The 19152-nt window shown below is 30.1% G+C and overlaps 1 protein-coding gene across 5 annotated transcripts in view; it reads left to right on the plus strand.

Annotated features, from left to right (window-relative positions):
- The window catches only part of Oga (O-GlcNAcase), a 258596-nt gene that overhangs the window by 143566 nt on the left and 95878 nt on the right, over positions 1-19152 (plus strand). The window lies entirely within an intron of this gene.

Consider the following 19152-nt stretch of genomic DNA (forward strand, 5'->3'; position numbering starts at 1 on the left):
TTTTCATACTTAAAAAGGTTATATCTCATTTACTATACAGACTTTACTAGATGAAGTACCAATTTTGCAATTTATTCAAGTTTAAAAACGACTGTGCGTTATTGAATAATACTGCAGTTTCCAAGTTGCAGATCGTTATAAATCTTTTTTTATCTTACAGTATACATCTTAAGGTAAAATTTGAGCCCAGGTGAATTGAAAATAATGCAGTAACGGCAGAGTAGCACGTGGTCGAAAAACCCCCCAAAAAACGTGTTTTCTCAAACTTGAGGCATTTTTTACTAAAACCCTGATTGATTAAAGTTTATAAATACCAATTGATTTTTTGTTAAAAATGTCCCAAAGAATCTTAATGAGTTTTTTTCTGACCGAAACAGTAAAATTTTTTATCTTGCTTATAACATTCGATAATAACAATCAATTACAGCAAAATAAAGACGATTACCATGATTAATCGTTTTCAAAAGGTCTAAACACATCGAATAGAAAAAAATTCCGTGGATTCAAATATTTCATGCACACTTATCAGCAAGACCATAGTAATACGCACATCGCATCAACTGTAGTGCAAACCAGATGTGTATCAAGTGAACTTTGTATTGGGACCTGGAAAACGCTGACAGCGCCAAAAGCTCATGTAAATTTACGCAAGGTGGCGGTTTTTCTAAGCATTGACACGAGTTAGCCTATGCTTTGCCTTATCCCACCTTGACCGTTGTTCAGATTTCAATGCTATAGCTGTTACTCGAATTTAGCATAAGTAAACATGAAACACTTCGCGCTAATCCCGTGTTTGTCACAAGTAGAAGCTACAGCAGACCATACTATATTCGTCTGGGAGCATCTCATGCAATATTCACATGAAATCTAACCGTTGCACGCGTGACTTAAGAGTCATAATGACGCACTATAGATTCTCATGCTTGAACTGCTTGGTTTTTTTCCGTGTATTTTAAAAGAAACTTACATGATTTTTTAAGAAAAATTTTTTCAGCACAAAACCTATCTCTTAAAGACGTTAAATACAGTCAGAAGAGAGATGTAGAGAGTACAATGAGAGAGGAGCGAGCATATGGCAGCGCCGGCAACTGTTTTGCGTGCATTTGTATACCTATGTATAAGCGTCTGACACTGTTTTTTTTATTTTATTGTAAAAATAACTTGTCGATCCTTCTTGAAATTTAATGTAATATAAGTTTTATTTTATTGCGTCTTGCAAAATAAATTGGACGAATTCCACCAACCATTTTTTCATAAATTCTATTTGTATGTGACTTCCATAAGGTTACGTGTTAAAATGAAGTTTTTTCAATATTTATTGAAAATACAAATTAATGACGGTATTGGGAAACGGTCTCAAATTACACATTTGACTTTCTAATATTATTACAAATATCCTGATGGAATTTAAGGAAGCTCCTACAGAAAACGATATGTGTAATAAACATCCTTAACCAACCACGTGAACTGCGCAAAGTTTTAATGAATGTAAATGATAAGAAGATCCAATGCTCTGTAATGACAAATTTATTATAATTATTGAATTATTATTACAACAAAAAATCATATTGAAACAAAAAAAAATCCAAAATAAGATAGTTGACGAATACGTACTTTCAAGATAATAAAATTAAGCTTTGAAGCCTGTGAAATTATATCAAGTAACTTACTTAACTAATTACCTGACTCACTTGGAGGATTTTTTTATGATCGGGCACTCAACTGTAGTCTCTCAATTATACTTTTCTCAAATCCCAACACTTCTAACAACATTAACAACAAAATCTATATGGACTGTTGTTTAACGCAAACAATCGGTTGTTCTCACACTAACAAAAATTATGTTATTAATAATTAGATTAATATCAAACAAGGGTTGACAGCAAATAATAATTGCTAAAATATCTGGTAAGAATAGTAAACGTTATAACACGGAGACTAACAAAAAATTAGAATAGTGGATTTATAACATCCACACATATGAGTTAATGGTAAATAAAGGAAAACCTGCTTTTACAAAAACAAATACTTCAATCTTCTATATGCAGCTGGAACACCCGAAGTTGACACACCAGTAAAACAATGTCAAAGTGCCTATTGCAGTTGAAAGCCAGCGTCCTGACGATAATAATGAAGCACATCTCTTCAGAAAATTTTCGTTAAACGCAGTAATGCTTTGACTAATAAAATTCTCGAAAAAATTTGGTAACCACGATATAACCATTTATAATAACAGTAATTAGTAGTAGAAACGTTATGTCCTCTAATTTTGTAAATCATTGAGAAGTTATTACCGATCGATGAGGAAAAATGTGATTGTCCATGAAATAGTCGTTGTTTAGATAACCCTATTCTTAGTGAAGGTGTAATAACTGCAACACTCAAGCCAGAAATACTGCAATACTTACATTTGAACACCCATTGTGATACAAAATTTTTATTCAAATTCAATATTTGAATTTTTTTCAGAAAATACAACCATCATCCTGTTTTAAGGAGGCTGATGACAAAATTAGAATACTTTCAAGTATAAATGAAATTTTCCAGAACCAATCTTAAATATTAACTAAATAATCTTACAAAATTTCAAACCATGTTTCCTGGAAAATTTTTTGAAACGTATCACTTAAAAATGTATATTTGACATGGTCTCTTGTAGGAAGCCATTCAATATTTATAAAATTTCATACAATATCTTCCAACTTATACTTCAACTCTCATCATAAAACTATGTACTAGAAAAAGAAATGAGCTTTCCAATGATATCGAAAAAATGTTGGTTCGCCAGGTATTATTGTATAGTATTTTGTCAATTATTTATTGTTGAAGAAAAAAATCATCACCCGATGTTGTTCATAGTAGTAGCAACTCGATGTACTCATATACGTACATTACATCGAGGTCTAGCTCTCTTGTTGTGCGCATGCGCAAGAAATGTAACGCTCGTGACTGGGGTGACAATAGAATAAAAAGAATGAAAAAAACCTGAACAGCGTCAGAGATGTCGGAGGAAACATATGAAAAATAATTTAATTCTTTCTTGCATTTATTTTTTACTGGGGCTAAATTTTTTCAGTAGTTTCAATAAATCACACATGATCTACTATTCGTTGTTTTTTTCAGTATTTATTGTTTAATTTTAAATCTTAAACGATTTAACTTACTTTTTACTCTGAACATAACAGAAGAATAGCGTCACATTAACAAAAATGTACTATTCGTGATCTCCTGACGTCAGCGTGACGAAGATGTTGTCACATAAGTAATTCCACAGTACCGTATATTGTCGTCATTTATAGTAACAGTGTGTCAGTGACGCCATTTTTCTCTTAGCTACAGTGGGCCATCCATGCTAAGTTTGCTGATCGTAGGGACTTCATACTGTCTTGTGTCATAAGGTATTGTGCTGTAGTTCCTTGATAAATCTTTAGGTGCCATGAGTGTCCGTTCTACCTGTGGTCTTGGCACCTAAATGTTGTTATATCCTGAAGAGGCTGTCGCTATGATATCAAAATATTGATTCGATATGGATAATTATATAAATAAAAAGTCAAGCTACATAACATTAAGTTTTTAATACTTATTCACTTTTGTTTAATCTGTTTAAATAGATTTTTCTTTTTTTGTAACATAACCTTACTACATCATCATGCAAAAGTCAGTTCAAAACTAGAGTGTATTTGTTCAGGTTGTCTAAGATACGGCTATCTGTGCATGAACCTAAACAGGTCCTATGCACAGCATTGGATAAAATTACATTAATGACTAAGAAAATAGTGTTATGAGACATCGAGAGCAAGCAGTGATCCAAAATTCGGTCAAGGTGTTTCAAATTCGCGGAGAAAAAAAAACCGTATCTCCGTCATTTTTCATTCAATTTTCACTTTTTTCTAACCTGGGGTAGCACAAAAACGTGATAAGGACTACTATGGAACAATGACTAAAATATTTAAACATTTAAATATTATAAACAAATTCTTGTTTAAGTTTAAACAAAATTTTTATCTTTGTTTTGCCTTTATAATTATTATAATTCGCAAATTATTATTGAATCTGATAAAACTATTGTTTTTAAATATTTTTAACTAGCTTTCTTATAATACCGCACTTCTAAAAATCACGCCTACTGCTGGAGCAATTATTTAAAAAAAGGACTTCATGTTTTTTTGATCAAGGAAAGAAAAAATTTTCTGTATTAAAAAAAAGAGGACTACAAAGTTTATCGGTTTTTTATATTTTTTAGTTTTCAATAAGCCACATGCAAACGTTTAACAATCGACTGAAAATGGCCCATATTTGTATTAAAATTTTAGTGACCAACTAATGGTACATAAAGTTGTACAGGTTGACGTGATGTGCTGACTGGTATATCAGCTGCGATGGACCCAACAGCCGCCCAAAGAAGTCTTTTGTAGACCCTGTGTTAAGAAGCTAAGTTGTTGAATAATACTAATACCGATTAAAAGAAAACAGTACAGCTGGTTAAGGGGGTACCTACACTTTCTACAATAAACCTTAAAAATAATGAGAAAGATTCTCAAGCTTCAGTTAAACAAGTCCTCAAAGAAACTAAGCTTTCTTATATTTTACTATGAAAACGTAAATGGCCTGTACACTAAGCTCTCTGCATTCGTGAATAATGTTAAACTACTTGTAACGAAACCCAGTCATAGTGAAGGTACCTGGTTTTTCTTGTATTATGGGTGGAGCCTATTTGTGCCCCAGATCACCATTGGCTAGCGACCATCTGGGTTTTTAATCAAATCGATATACATTTGTTTGGACCGTTCCACATATCGAAGTGATCGATACAAGACTGGTTAGAACTGACAGTTGGAAGCGTTATTTATTCACTAAAAAAATGTGCTTCTAGTTGTCTCTTGAACTTAAAAAGTATGAACAACAACAGATAAGTACTAATAAGCTATAAGTAGTCAATTTCAATAATTTTTTATGAAATTCAGTGACTTGTATACAATTCATAAAGTTATTCAAAACATCATTTATCATTATTATTTAAGAAAAAAATAAGATAACTATGTGCAAAATGATCATGATATCAAAAGTCAATTTTTGAGTGCTCACTTTCGTTAATTATTAATTTCGACATCGTTTAATTAGCAGTAAAAAAATAAGATTTCAGGTTAAGTTTTGTGTAAACGATGATTTCAGCACTTATCCGATTACTAATCTACGCATATGTAGAATAAGTTAGAAATCTTGTTTCTTTAATATAAATATTAGTTTCTTGTGTCGTTTGCATAGCTTCTGTGTTTGATTAAAGTATAACAAGCTGTCCATACCATATGATTGGCTATATTCATTTGATTAAGCAGTTTCAATGTTGTCTATTTGCGTATATTTACTTTTTTTGTTTAACAAATGAAACATGATGCGATCTTGTAGTGTTTTTATTCTTTTTTTAAGAATTATAAAATACAATACATATTTACTAGGTACTAAGCCAGCTTGAATACATTGACAATTTTTGGCTCACTATTTTAGTTGTCATTTATTATTTATTCATAATTCTATGTCGACAACATAGATATTGTATATTTTTATTGCCACAGATACTTTTATGATGCTCGTTCTTTTCTCAAATGGTAATTCTTTCCCATCGATGCTTATGAAAGCCTTTAAACTTACAAGTTGCTAAGCTTGTTGACTTTTCTCACCAAGAATAAACAACTATACACTTTTTCCATAACTAAAGGCATGCAAAAATTCAGTACCAGAGGTTTTTCTTCTTGTATTCCAAATTTTAATATACATTTTTGCTTTTTGTTCACAAGTAATGAAACATTTTTTATATTACTATTCTTTTAGCTCATGGATAAAATTTTTCTACTTTGTCGAAGCAATTGAATTTTTAGAACTTGGGACTTTTTCTTTGTAATTTGCACGTCTTGTAAAAGGTATTTTTATTTTGTTCATCAGATACCATCTTCACTTATCAGTCATTAAAATATCTTGGTGTTATAGAGAGGTGTGTATACAATTTTTAGCGTGGACAGGTTATCAACAAATCATCTTGCATTCTGTTATTGTTTCAGATTCTAAATGTCGTCTAACTATGTGGAACTAATAAAGAAAATTAGTGGTGACACCCCAGCTATGATGTGTTTGCTGTGTAATGGAATTTTGAAGAATGTTCATGTTGTACTGGAATCTAATAGGTGTAACTATATTTTCTCTAACCCGTAAAAAAGCAATTAGAAATATTTTTGTACTTTTGAGTATTAAGTACAAAGTCACTTTTTTTCCATGTGATATATAATTTTTTGATAGCACAAAATAATTTTTGTATACCCTGACAAAAAATTAGGTCAAATTCAATGCAGATTTTTGTAAATCCAGTATTCTTAAAGACTAAATACCTTCCTACATCTAGAAAATTGTAACCATCCAATTTTTGTCCGTAAACATCTCTCAAATCTTTCATAAATATTTACGGCCATGTGTATGTCTGTATGTCTATTTATATCTCTGCTAATAAAAGTCACATGAGATTATCAACTGTCTCATCTGAAATCTAGGCTCATGCCAGATACTCAGATAATAACTTACCAGATATACGTAAAAAAATGTAGCAAGAAAAACAAAATGTTAAAGGTAAAATATACAGCCTCATCGTGTGCCTATTGAATCTTATCATCCTTCGGACACTTTGAAAAACATACAATACTAACTATTTTTAAGCGCTTTAGAAATACGAAAGGTTTTTGTTACCGAAATCTTAATTCACATACCGGATGAAAAATCAGATGATTCTTTGATGATTTTTTCAATGTGTAAAAAGTAAACTGAGATTTTTTTGCTATTTTCAAAATTTTTTTAACTGCAGAACTCATCCGGGTAGTGATAGTCATCCTATATCTTATATGAAATCACACCATAGATCAAACGTAAGATTTAAAAAAAAAAATCTTTTTTCTCAGAAGGCATTTAAAATCATTTTGTATTCTAAAATAATCCTCAGAAACGAGTTCTAAGTGAATACGTGTAAAAGAATTCAATAAGAATTGATTAAAAGTTTTTGGCGTCTAGTAGTTTTTTTAATGAATTCTTTTCTAAATTCAGATAGAATACATAAGGAATGTATTATGTTTTTGCAAACGTATCAGGTTATGTCCACTAAAAACAGTTCCAAAAGTGTTTAGAAAGAATTCTTTGACTATTGTAACGTTGCCAAATTGCAGCAAGCACATCATTTCTACCTTTAAGAGGAAGTATTTGACATAAAAACTATAAATCAACAATTTATGGAAAAAATATAGCGAGTGCATAAAATGTGAAATAGTTTAAAATCATCTAAGATATTGCTTTTGAAGTGAACAGTCGAAGCTTCAGCCATAGAAACACTTTTTTTTTGCTCTAATTAACATTTTAAATGTTTTAGACATTTGAGTCAATGAAAATAAAAATCATTCCGGTGCTTTTTTGTGACAACTCAAATCTTGTTATTTATGATGAACTTTTAAAAATAGTCTATTTTACGTATAGTAACTTGAAAAAAAAATTTCTGCATAAAATATTTATCACTGACTTTTTAAGAACATACATATTGTAACATCGGTGTATCCACATAAGTTTTTTTTCCCCTTGCTTCAAAACTTTCCGTGCCGATTTTAGAACACTAAACGCAGGGGCCAATGTGCATCTGAAAAGACGTGAATCGCCTACAAGATTGCTCGTAGCTAAGGTACTACGACCATGCATGACTCACATACATGCACGCTGGCCCATGCTGACCGGAAAAGAAATAAAATGAAATACTTTTCAAAGCGTAAAATAATAAAATAACTTTAAAGAACTAACAGATTCATAAGGTTAGCTAGGAACAGTTGCGCCGGTAGATAAGAACTAGGACAAGTAAACTAAGATAGAGTTAATGTATAGTTGATAAGCAACCACAATATGAGTAATAATGTTAACTACTGTAAACCTAACAAAGCGACATTATTAGTTTTTCGCTCGTTTTTGATACATGAGTTGCCAAGCTACCCTCTTACACCATAGAATTTTCATACCATTCGCAAAAACCTAATTTTTTAATCCGGACAAATGTTGCTACTCTTCAATATGTAAAGGAAAGCGGGAAAGTAGAGCCAACAGTCAACTTCCACAGTGAGGAACAGTTACAGTTCAATTTCACCCTCGAACGGTTGACTAAATAGTTAGAGTCCGCCTCTGCCATCTCACGGTCCTCCACGAGTGCGGTTTTAAATCTTCGATCTCGGGCACTTCGCGCTGGTTCGGTTCGCTGTACGTTTCATACCGAAAATAAAAGTAAGTCAAATTTAAATACTAAAGTGACAAGTCTTTTTTTTTCCTCTCAGTTTCAACGCGGACGTGTTTTTTTTAGAGTTCGAAATTCGGTATCGGTAAAATACCACGCTACGAGATTAAAGAAAAGAATTATTTCTCACGTAAAGTCTAAGGCAATCACATTTACTCTGGAAAGTACTGGTGGATCCTAGACCGGTCGCGAACTTAAACCATTTTACCCCCTTGCGTAACATCACGAGTGTAACTACCTTTGCTCGTTATGGTACTGGTAACCTCTAGATCGCGAACGGGATACTATTCGACGCATTCTCGATAAATCCAAGGCGCGCCGCGAACGAGTGCATCGCATTATTGCTCGACAACTGCGTTGATTTAATAAAAACGGCCGTCCTCACCCCCTTTCCAATACTCAGACAAGAAATATAACTATCTTTTGGCCCCGCGTCCCATCTACGCGCCTAGTGCGAGTCCCGAGTTATTTAGCGAAAGCTTAGACTCGAATAATACGTTGCGCCGACGTAACAATATGAATGACTAATAGTAAATAAATTACTGAAAATTTTATTAAAATGTCATACTGTCCTGCTTAACTATATGAGTCTGCATAACAGAGTTTATAAATTAGTTTTCTTAAAAAATATTTCATTAGTAAAGTTTCAAAAATTTAAATAATTACTGACTCTTATCTAAATAGGTAAAAAAAAATAAAAGTTAAAACTGAGGTTAGCAAATGAACACATGTACTCTCGTGTTTAGGTACCTCGAACTCTCCACAACTTTGTTGTAAAGTAAGCACATGTTTTTGGTCACAAATATCATGGGTTCAATTTCCTTTGGATCAATTATTCTTTTTTTTTATTTATTTGTTTTTTTTTTTTCTTTCTCATAGTATTTCCACTAATAGAAAACGAACAAACTTCAACTGTCACCACCAACATAACGCACTACCATATTTAGACTTGTTACTTTTTATGACTTTTTACTAAATGTTGCGGTAACTTTAACGTAAATTACATGCACTTTTACTGCTTGTTGTAACAAAAAATAAATGTATTACTTTTGCAGAAAAAAAATGTATCTGTATTCATTTATACGTCAAAATATCGCATTGAAATGCAAACCAATTTTGTCCCAAATAAGGGTGAGATTACATGGAGTCTGGCAGACTCGCTTCCATTACAGCCCACTAGAGTGAGAGAGAGGTCCGATCACGTGACCTTATACAACACTCTTGGTCTTTAAAAACTGTCTGCAAACTGACAGACTCCATGTAATCCAACCATAAAAAGTTTCTACAAAAGTAAACAAAAATTTTTTACAATAACACTACTTTTTTGCACAAACGCATTAGTAATGTATTAGTTCAATCAATATAATTATTTGAACTATTTGTTTTAGCAGAATGGTTTTTTAAGTAGTTATAATCAAAAATTATTTTATTAGTTTAGCTGTTCAGGATTACGAATTTTAAAAACTGTTGCAATAAAAAGTTCCTATGAAAGAAAATAACCTTGTAAAACAAAAAATTTGCTTTGAAAAAAACAGTTAAGTATTATTGCTGTGTTAGAAACACTCCAGTAAAATTGAATTACAAGACTGAGCAAGATTAAATAGGACTATCAGCCTACCCTTGTGCTTATATCAATGTTTTTTTGACTGAAAAATCATTAATATAGTCATTTTTTGAAACTACTGTTTAGAACAATTACAAAATCATTTTTTTATTATTTAAAAGATATCATGTATATGCATCAATATTAATTTATTTTATAACTCGGCACGTATTAATTTTGACCAGTTATTGTGTTACAAACACATTATGTACACGTAGCAGTCCAGAATGTAGTTAGTAACAGTTAAAATATGTTAATTTGTAACTGCAAAATTTACGAATCATTAAATATAATTCTCAAACGTAATCATTTAATTTTTGTACAACTTTTTCAAAGAATAATAGTAATCATTTACAAATTGCGTAAGAAAACGTCCTATCTTCAAACAGTTTAAAAAAATGTCGAACCACAAAAAAATATCAAAGAGCGTCAGGTGTCGAATAATGCCAAAGAATTTATCATCTAAAAATAATATTTGATTATGTCTTGAAATGCCTGCACCTTGCAACTGTGCCAGGCAAGCTGATCATAAGCCTGCCTTCTGATTTTTGGATACTCTGATTGAATTGGGTAGATGCATGTATTCAAAGTAATTACCATAAAAAATGGTAGATAATGTATGATAATTACTCATTTAGTTGGTTTCTACCTTAGATCTTAAATTGTCTTTCATAATAATATTTTACACTTAATCACAAAAAGAGTTAACAAAATATTTTTTACCACAATTGTCAGTGAATAAGCGTCAGCAATGCGTAGCCTGACAGTTTATTTTATTTTGTGTTATAATTAAAATTATTCTTAAGTAAGCAACTGCAGCTAATAACTAACCAAACTGTTTTTTAAAATTTTATAAGTAAATTAAATTTGAAGCAAGTAAGTTGAAGCTATCTCTATTTCAACTATTTTTTAGTTTTGTATAATGATTCAATTAATGCTTAGGCGCGTTGGTGCAAGTAATAAGTAGAACACCTTTTTTTTGTATTATAATCAAACTAATTCTTAGGCCACTGAGTGACAAAAATGAGTAGCCCGACTGTTCCAAACTTTTGTATGATGATTGCATTAAATTTTAGGCATACTAAAGATAAGTAACCCAATTATTTTTTACTTTTGTACGATAATTTAGTTAATTTTTAGGCTAGCAAGAAACCCAGACTGCTTTTTTTTGTTTTCTATAAAAATTGAAATAGTTTTTGAACCTGCAAGTGCTTGCGATAATAAACCAAACGGTGTAATAAAATCAATCCATAGGCAACTAATGACTAGTGTTAACTAGCACAACTGTTACTTATATTTAGAGAATAATTAAATCAGTTTTTAGATGAGTAAGTATTAGAGGTAAGTGTTTCCATTGTTTATCACTTTTGTATTATAAATTAATTTATTCTTGGGTAAGTAAGAGTTGGTAATATGTAGCATCACTGTTTTTTTTAATTTTAAATAATATCAATTAATACTTAAACGAGCTAGTACTGGCGATAAGAAACCAAACAGTTTTTCAATTTTGTATCATAAGTCAATTAATCCATAAGAAAGTGAACGCCACCAATCGTTAACCCAGGAGTCTCTTTAAATTTAAGGAATAATTTAATAAAATCCTAGGCAAGTGAGCGCTGGCGATAAGTAGCTTAACTATTTTTCACATTTGTTTCATGATTAAATTAGTTTTTAGGCTAGCTAGCGCCGCACGTAAGTTTATTCACGTGTTTTTTTACTTTTAAATGATAATTGAATTTATAAAATTCAAAACACACTACGTTTATAAGCTTCACTCTTTATTAGAACTTAGGTATTGCCATAACAGCTTTTCGGTACACGGCACCTTCGTCAGATGTATCAATTCCAACCAAACTAAATTACGTTGCATTGCTATATAATATACAAACCGAATGCAGAGTCAATACATCATGATACAATATAAGTATACGTCATATATTTACATAGTGGTAACATCAAAATTTTAAATTGAGTAAAGGTGAACTATTGATATCTAACTTGCAGTTTAATAATCTGCCTGAATTTTTGAATTTATTGATTTCCATTGCTTCTAAAAAATCTAGTTTCTTACTTTTATTACAAATATGTATATGATAGTGATCATTAAAAATATGGTTACATTCTATTAAATAACTAGAATACGTTGATTTGTCAGTCGTATTTGTAAAAGCTTTTTTATGTTCTTTGTCTAGTTTTTTAAACGTTCTACTTGTTTGGCCAAAATTCAATTGATCACAACCTGGTGTGCCACAATATCTCTTGATTTCCTTTCTTTATTGATCTTTTCTTTGTTGTTTTTTATTATTTTTTGGCAATTTTTATTTGTCTTGAACGCAAAATTGTAATCATATTGTTTAGAAAATTAGGTCTTCGCATCAAAAATTCTATTTTGTTTGTCTTGTATAATTTTGAAAAATAATCGGCATGTATACTGTCTTTTTTTTTTTTTTTAATAAAAATTTAAAAAGATATAGTACCAGAAAATTATGGTATTTCAAAAGTTGAAAAAAACACCATGTATATGTGATGTTGTGAAGTATACATTACACGTGAATGTTCTACAATTAATTACGAAAAAATGAGCCCAAAAACATAGAAAACGATTTAAATCTTTTATATAGCGTTTTGAAAAAATATTGAGTATGCATATAACCTCAAATAACGTATAAACGGTTACATTAGATTCTCTCAAAATCAAATCTTGTCTACATAATAGCAAAACCAAGTATTCCTGAAAGTTTCGAAAAAAATGTTTATTTTTACTTGAGTTATAGGAAAAAATCAAAATGACTGTTTTTTACATGTATTTTTATAACGTCACATACACAAGAAGTAAGTGTATCTATAGCTATGACAAATAAAGAATCTCCAATGGGCTGTACCTTGTTAAGTTTTAATTTAAAAAAAAAAAAAGAAAAAATACCTGTCGATTATTTTTTAAAATTATAAAAGATAGACCAAATAAAAATTTTTAAGACCTGATTGAGCAATTTTATAAGTATGTGGACCGGTGTAAGTTAATACGTGGTATTGACGATCATTATCCTTCACAAACAAGGGGAATACTGTCTATAGCTTTTTTCAGTCTTACTTTATTAAGTGTGGTATCTATAATAACCGGGTTATAACCATTATTGAATACTAATTTATCAATACTGTTTAATTCATGGTCGAAATCTCACGACTCTAACAGTATGTTAAAAGTCTACTATGCACAAAACTGTTAAATGTGGCCATTTTATGTGAATATGGATGTAACGATTTATTGTGAATGATGATATCTGTGTTCGTAGTATTACGATAAATATTAAATGAAACTTGATCATTATTTTTGATCATTGAAAGGTGTAAGAAATTAATTTGGTTATTATTTTCGATTTATAATATAAATTGTATGTTACTATGTAAACTATTAATAAAATTAAAGAAAATATGTAACTGTCTCCGAGTACCCGTCCAACAAACAATAATATCGTCTACGTATCTATGCCAAAAGAATAAATATTTAGAGAGTGAATGAGACTTTAATTTTTGTTTAAGATCGTTCATAAATATTTCTACAAGTAATGAGCTGATTAGATAGTATTTCACTGTAAATATGGCATAATAACTTTTTATATGTCGTTGTGTGCAGTTAAAATTTAAAAATTTATAAAGTACATATAAACTAATTTTCCGTTAGCATACTTGTACGTTAATAGTAAATAAATCCTTCTCTCAGTGTACTTAAATACATCTCTGGGATCAAAGGATGGTACAATCAAATATAAATGTACCTACATTAAGTTATTAATTAACGTTTAATCTGAGTGTTAAAGATAAATTATGTGTATGATGTATGTTTCGCTATTATGTTATATTTATTCGTGCGTATAAAGTGTTGAAGTCATCAAAAACGTAACATACTATACGAAATATAGTTTAGCTCTATTCATCAACAGCACTTACTGGTTTTAGAATTAATTGGTTCATAATGCAAAGGTAAAAACAGTTGGGCTACTTATCTCTGGTGCTTACTTGCTGAATAATTAATTTATTATTAAAATTAAACGAACAAGTAGACTTTTTATTGCTGATGCTTGCTTACCCATGAATTAATTTAATTATGCTTCAAAAGTAAGAAACAGTTGTGCTATATATTTTTACCAATTACTCACCGCTTCTTCTTAAGAATTCATTCAATTATTGTTTTAATTCAAGCAAAATTTGAGCTAATCATCGCATCGGGCTTACTCACCCATGAATTATTTTAGTTATACAAAATAAGTAACTGCTTCGTTACTTGTCGCTGGCACTTGCTTGCTTAATAATTAATTTAATCTTCATACAAACCTAACAAATAGTTGATCTTATCATTGCCATCGTTTGCGTACTTAACATTTTATTTACTTATTTTGAAATAGTTGGTTCATGCATCGTTGGTGCTTATTCTCTAAAAATTATAATAAATAATGTTTTAATATTTCTTGCAATGATTTAACGTACAAAATATCTTTAGGCATGACAGTCACGGATGTTACATGATTGCTTAGTGAAAATCGAATTATCATATTGCCGTAAAATTTTTAAACTACTTTTTCTTCTTTTTTTAAACTGGTGTTATATTTAATGTACTGATCGGAAAATTAAATCAGCAATTTTTTGTGTTTATAATTTCAATACCTTTATTTATTCCAATTTCATTAACTGCGATCTCTCGAAAGAAATATTTTTTTGATAAATTTTTAAATCCATTGTTTAGTTAATCTTGTTATTTGTTTGTTTTCTAGCATTTGGCATTTTTTCCAAAGCTTAAGGCGGTTCTTTCATGAAATGATTATGAACAGAATAATATGAAACCTTGAGGAATCATTTATTAAGTTACAATGCACTACCCCTAAAAATTTTAGAGTAGGCTGACGAATATAAACGCAAGAAAATGATAAATGAAATGTAAATTCTAAACTAGTACTCCTATGGCAATTAAGCATTCCTTTACTGATAGTTGTAGCCTAGTTACTTATTTACTGTACGTAATTAAGTAAAAAATTGACACAATAAAGCTTACGTGATACTAAACATACTGTCATCTTGAAAACATATGTTCACGGACTTAATCAAACAATATTAAAAGAAACATAGTCATACATTTTCGTATCCAATGTTGAAAGCACAGGTAAGCATCTGATGGTATTTTGAAGTTAAGCGCAAATTTTACGTAATCATTCCTACGAACTTTTGTATCGGATATCATGATCTAAAATTTTGAATCAGTACTTGATTTGCCTCAATAAACAATAGTTACAAATAGTTGTTTGAAATTTAGGCAGTATTAATAAACATCAACTTGGTATTCGTACCGTTGAAATGGGAGTCATGAAAGAACCATGTCAAGAGTGATAATTTATGTTTCTCAGTTTTTAAATATTTAAATTCTACACTTTCAAACTTTTATTAAGAATAAAAGCCTTGTGCTAGAATAGAAAAATGTAATAATTTTTGTTGTAAAGTTTGTGTTAAAAATATTACCTTAAAATTAATGAGTGCTTATAGTTAAAAATCGTAAACTGTTTTACAGTTGAAAACACAAATAATGCAAGTTTAGTATTAAAAATTACTTTTTTTTAATCCTTTTTTCAGTTTATTCTTACCCAAGAGTAATAAATATGTCAATTTCTTAAACTTAGTGAATTAGTAAGGTTGGTCGAGAAATTTTTTTCTTATAACTGGGAGTAAATGGCAACACGTTAATACTTATTTATTCAACCATTTAAAACCGATAAATTTAATTAGTTAGTATGCTTAAAATACGTTTAAAAAATACGTTTTCAGAGCATTATTATCGAAATGAAAAAAAAAAGACTCGTGAAACTGACCCTACGATCTCTGTTACTCAAAGCAAACTTCTTACAGCTCTGCTGTCAGCATTCAGTGAAGTCAATATAACAAGATTACTTACGTTCATTGGCCTACACCTGTGCTTATGATAACGCCTTGACCTTACTTCAATTATAATATAAGCTTACTTGTTTAAAAGCTAAAATTGATTATTTCTTTGACAACATTATTTTTATTGTATGTTCTAAATCGTTTACAAGTGAAAAACATTTACAAAAGCGCAAATTTTTTTCTAGCGGCTATCTGGCAACACTGTAGCATAAAATGAATCCTTAATGAACTCTTTGAGAAAACTTTTAGTGTACGTGTTGTATCATAACCTTTTTTTATTACATTGGATAAAGTATGTTACGTAATAATTCTGGTTTACATTTAATCATCACTTTTGAAAAATCTATTTTATGATAAAGAAAATATAAATTGTTAGTAAGTATTATGCAAAATAAATTTAACTTCATATTAAATAGAACAGGATAGCATAGATAGCCGTATTACTCTGTAGTTTAGTGATAGAATTGCAAGCTATTACCCGGAGGGCTCGAGTTTGAAACTCGATGGCTGCATTTTTTTTCTAAATATGTAATAACTTTTCTTTAATTTGGAGAATGCCTAATGAATTTCATAGAAACTCTTACTAGGATATAACTTGTTGAGTTTATAAATTCATAATGAGTTTATTTTTTATTTTTAATAAGGAATTTCATTGAATTCTTTACATTTACCTGCGTACAAAATTAATTAAATTTTGATTATTTATTACCGTTTGGTACGAAAATGAGCGATAAGATGTTTCTTCCAAGATACTATATGGATGATAAAACCTGGTGAGTTCTCAGCTGAGTTTTTATCATAAGATTTTAGGTGAGATAGCTGATGAGATCGTAGATGAAGTTTATTGGCAGAACAAGTATATGTTTGTGTGCACGTTCGCGCGCCCGCTTACATGCAGATAACATTTTTTTACATGAAACTTTAATAATTAATAATATTTTTTTTAAGTTTAATAATTCTTGTCTGCTTTAGTGACTTTTCTGCTTGTGACATGAGTCATGAATTATTATTACCCAATGACGCAGAGAATTCCAGGGTAAATTTTCAAGTAATCTTCTAAACTCAGCTATTTACTGCTTATTTGTTTCTATTTTTTATAGAAAATTGACATATTCAGTATTCTTCATAAACATTTTTTTTTTATTCTGCTTGTACTGCAGATACACTATCCGCACTTAATCATGGCTAATACAAAGATTACATTTTTTTTATATTAATGCAATAACCGTTCATGCAAATTTTGTTGTACTTTTCTCTTTTTTTTGTTTGAGCATTTTTAAGGAAATACTTAATACTAACTATGCCAGAAATATCCACCTACTTTTCAACGAAAATTAAATTTGTCAAAATGTGATTTTTAAGTACATTATTTCTATAATTCCAATAAAATAAGTAAAAAACCAGTTATAAAAATTTTTTTTACTAATATTAACTAAGAAACAGCTTTTTTTAGTATAAATAGTTCTACTGCACATACCCATAAGAAATCGTGTTGAAGCTTAAAATTTTTAGAAGCAATTGACTAAAATATGAAGTTGTTGGTTATGCTATTTCTTTTTTGCAAACGAATAAGCGTTTCAATAAAAAATGATAAAGTTACCTTGAAGTAACTGAGAATAATCATTTGTTCAATCTGAGATTTTGAAAAAAAGTTTTTTTTGAAATAGCTAAAAAACGAACGATAAGCTATTTTTTCCGTGATACCATACGGATGATACAACCTTTTTGGCACACAACAAAGCTGTATATTTTACCTTTGACTACTTATTTTGCTTATAAAATTTTTTTCTTAATTTCTGGTAAGTTATTAGCTGAGTTTTTGGCATAAAATTTTAGGTGAGATAGCTGATGAGATATTTAAAAACGTTTACTAGCAGCATGTGTCTGTGGGTATGTGTGCGCATTCGTGAAATTATTGTGTAGTAGACATTTTTTTTAACTTTGATTTTGAAAATGTTGGAATTTTTTTATTACTGATAGTACATTATATAATTTTATTACTTCAAGACAATGATCGTTTTTTATCTATATTCACATGTCTACAAGTTCTCCAAATATGAAAATGTGAGTATGTGGGTTTCATATGATCATTGGGAATCGTTGCTTGTCATGTCCTATATACTTTAAGAATCTCACGGCTTAAAATTGTCAAATCGTTAGTATTTATAATAATCATAGAAAGTTGGTTTGATCTAAGTAAGAAGATAAATTTATGGAAAAATTAACAAATCTAAAAAAATTTCTAAAACTTCCGTTCTATTTATTATTTTGTACTGAGAAGCTCATTTATTTATTTTTATTTTTATTTTTTTTAATTTTTTTTTTGTTTGTTTGATACAGATGGCCTCGACAAATATTTTTAGTAATAAATCACGTGTTACTCAAGAGAAACTAAATATATTGTTAACAAGAATATATGTTGCTTGTAATATTCCTTTTTGAGCTGTTGAAAATCAGCAGTTTAAGAACTTTGTTAAGGCTATACAACATTGCGAGATCTACGACAAACTACCGTGTCAGCAAACCTAGTATTCTCCATCAAAAACACTAGAACTTTCAATTCGTTTTTAAACTTGGTAGATAACACTCTTGAATTTAAGGATGGGGAGTCTTTGGCAAAACTCATCAATCATGCTGTATCTTTTGCAAAAGAAGAATGCGACAGTAAAACAGTTTGTCAGGTACGTTGAGCTCACTTACATGCAAAAAAGAGTTCATAGCAATCTACGTATAGTAGCCATAGTGGTAACTTATCCTAAAAAATTCTCATTGATTCTTTTTTTGAAATCGCAGTAGGTACGTGAGACAGTTACGGAATTTATGGAGCCAAAAATTTTAAGCTTACTTTTAAAAAACGGTGTCTCGATGGTGCAAAATTACCCAGCAACAAGATTCTGTTATTTAAAAGACGCTTGCCAGTCCAACTTAAAAAATATAAATACAATGCAACAGGCATCCCAGTTTTTACTTCTTATGCAAGTGCGTAAAAAATTGCGTAAGAGGTGCACGGGTCTGCTTCTCAAAACTTACAATATACTACTAGGGTAGCAACAAGTGAGGATATCAATACACGTAGCAGTTGTATACGAGGTGTGATCAAAAAGTAAGGTGACTTTTTAAATTGCGTGCGCTCTTTACACTCTAAGTTAAAAAATTTTTTTTTTATTATTTTGGTACACTAGTCACCATCATATGTTCATAGTTTTGACTATATAGCATGTGTTGTTTTTATGTGAGAGACTTAAAGGTTGGACTCGTGTTTGCGTACTCGGCGATTTTTTTTTTTTTGAAAATAATGGAGCAATGAGTTTGTATTAAT

The sequence above is a fragment of the Copidosoma floridanum genome, unplaced genomic scaffold, assembly GCF_036245765.1.
Source record: "Copidosoma floridanum isolate Cflo_tuat_1 unplaced genomic scaffold, Cflo_Japanese_pri ptg000020l, whole genome shotgun sequence".
In the NCBI taxonomy this organism is placed as follows: domain Eukaryota; kingdom Metazoa; phylum Arthropoda; class Insecta; order Hymenoptera; family Encyrtidae; genus Copidosoma; species Copidosoma floridanum.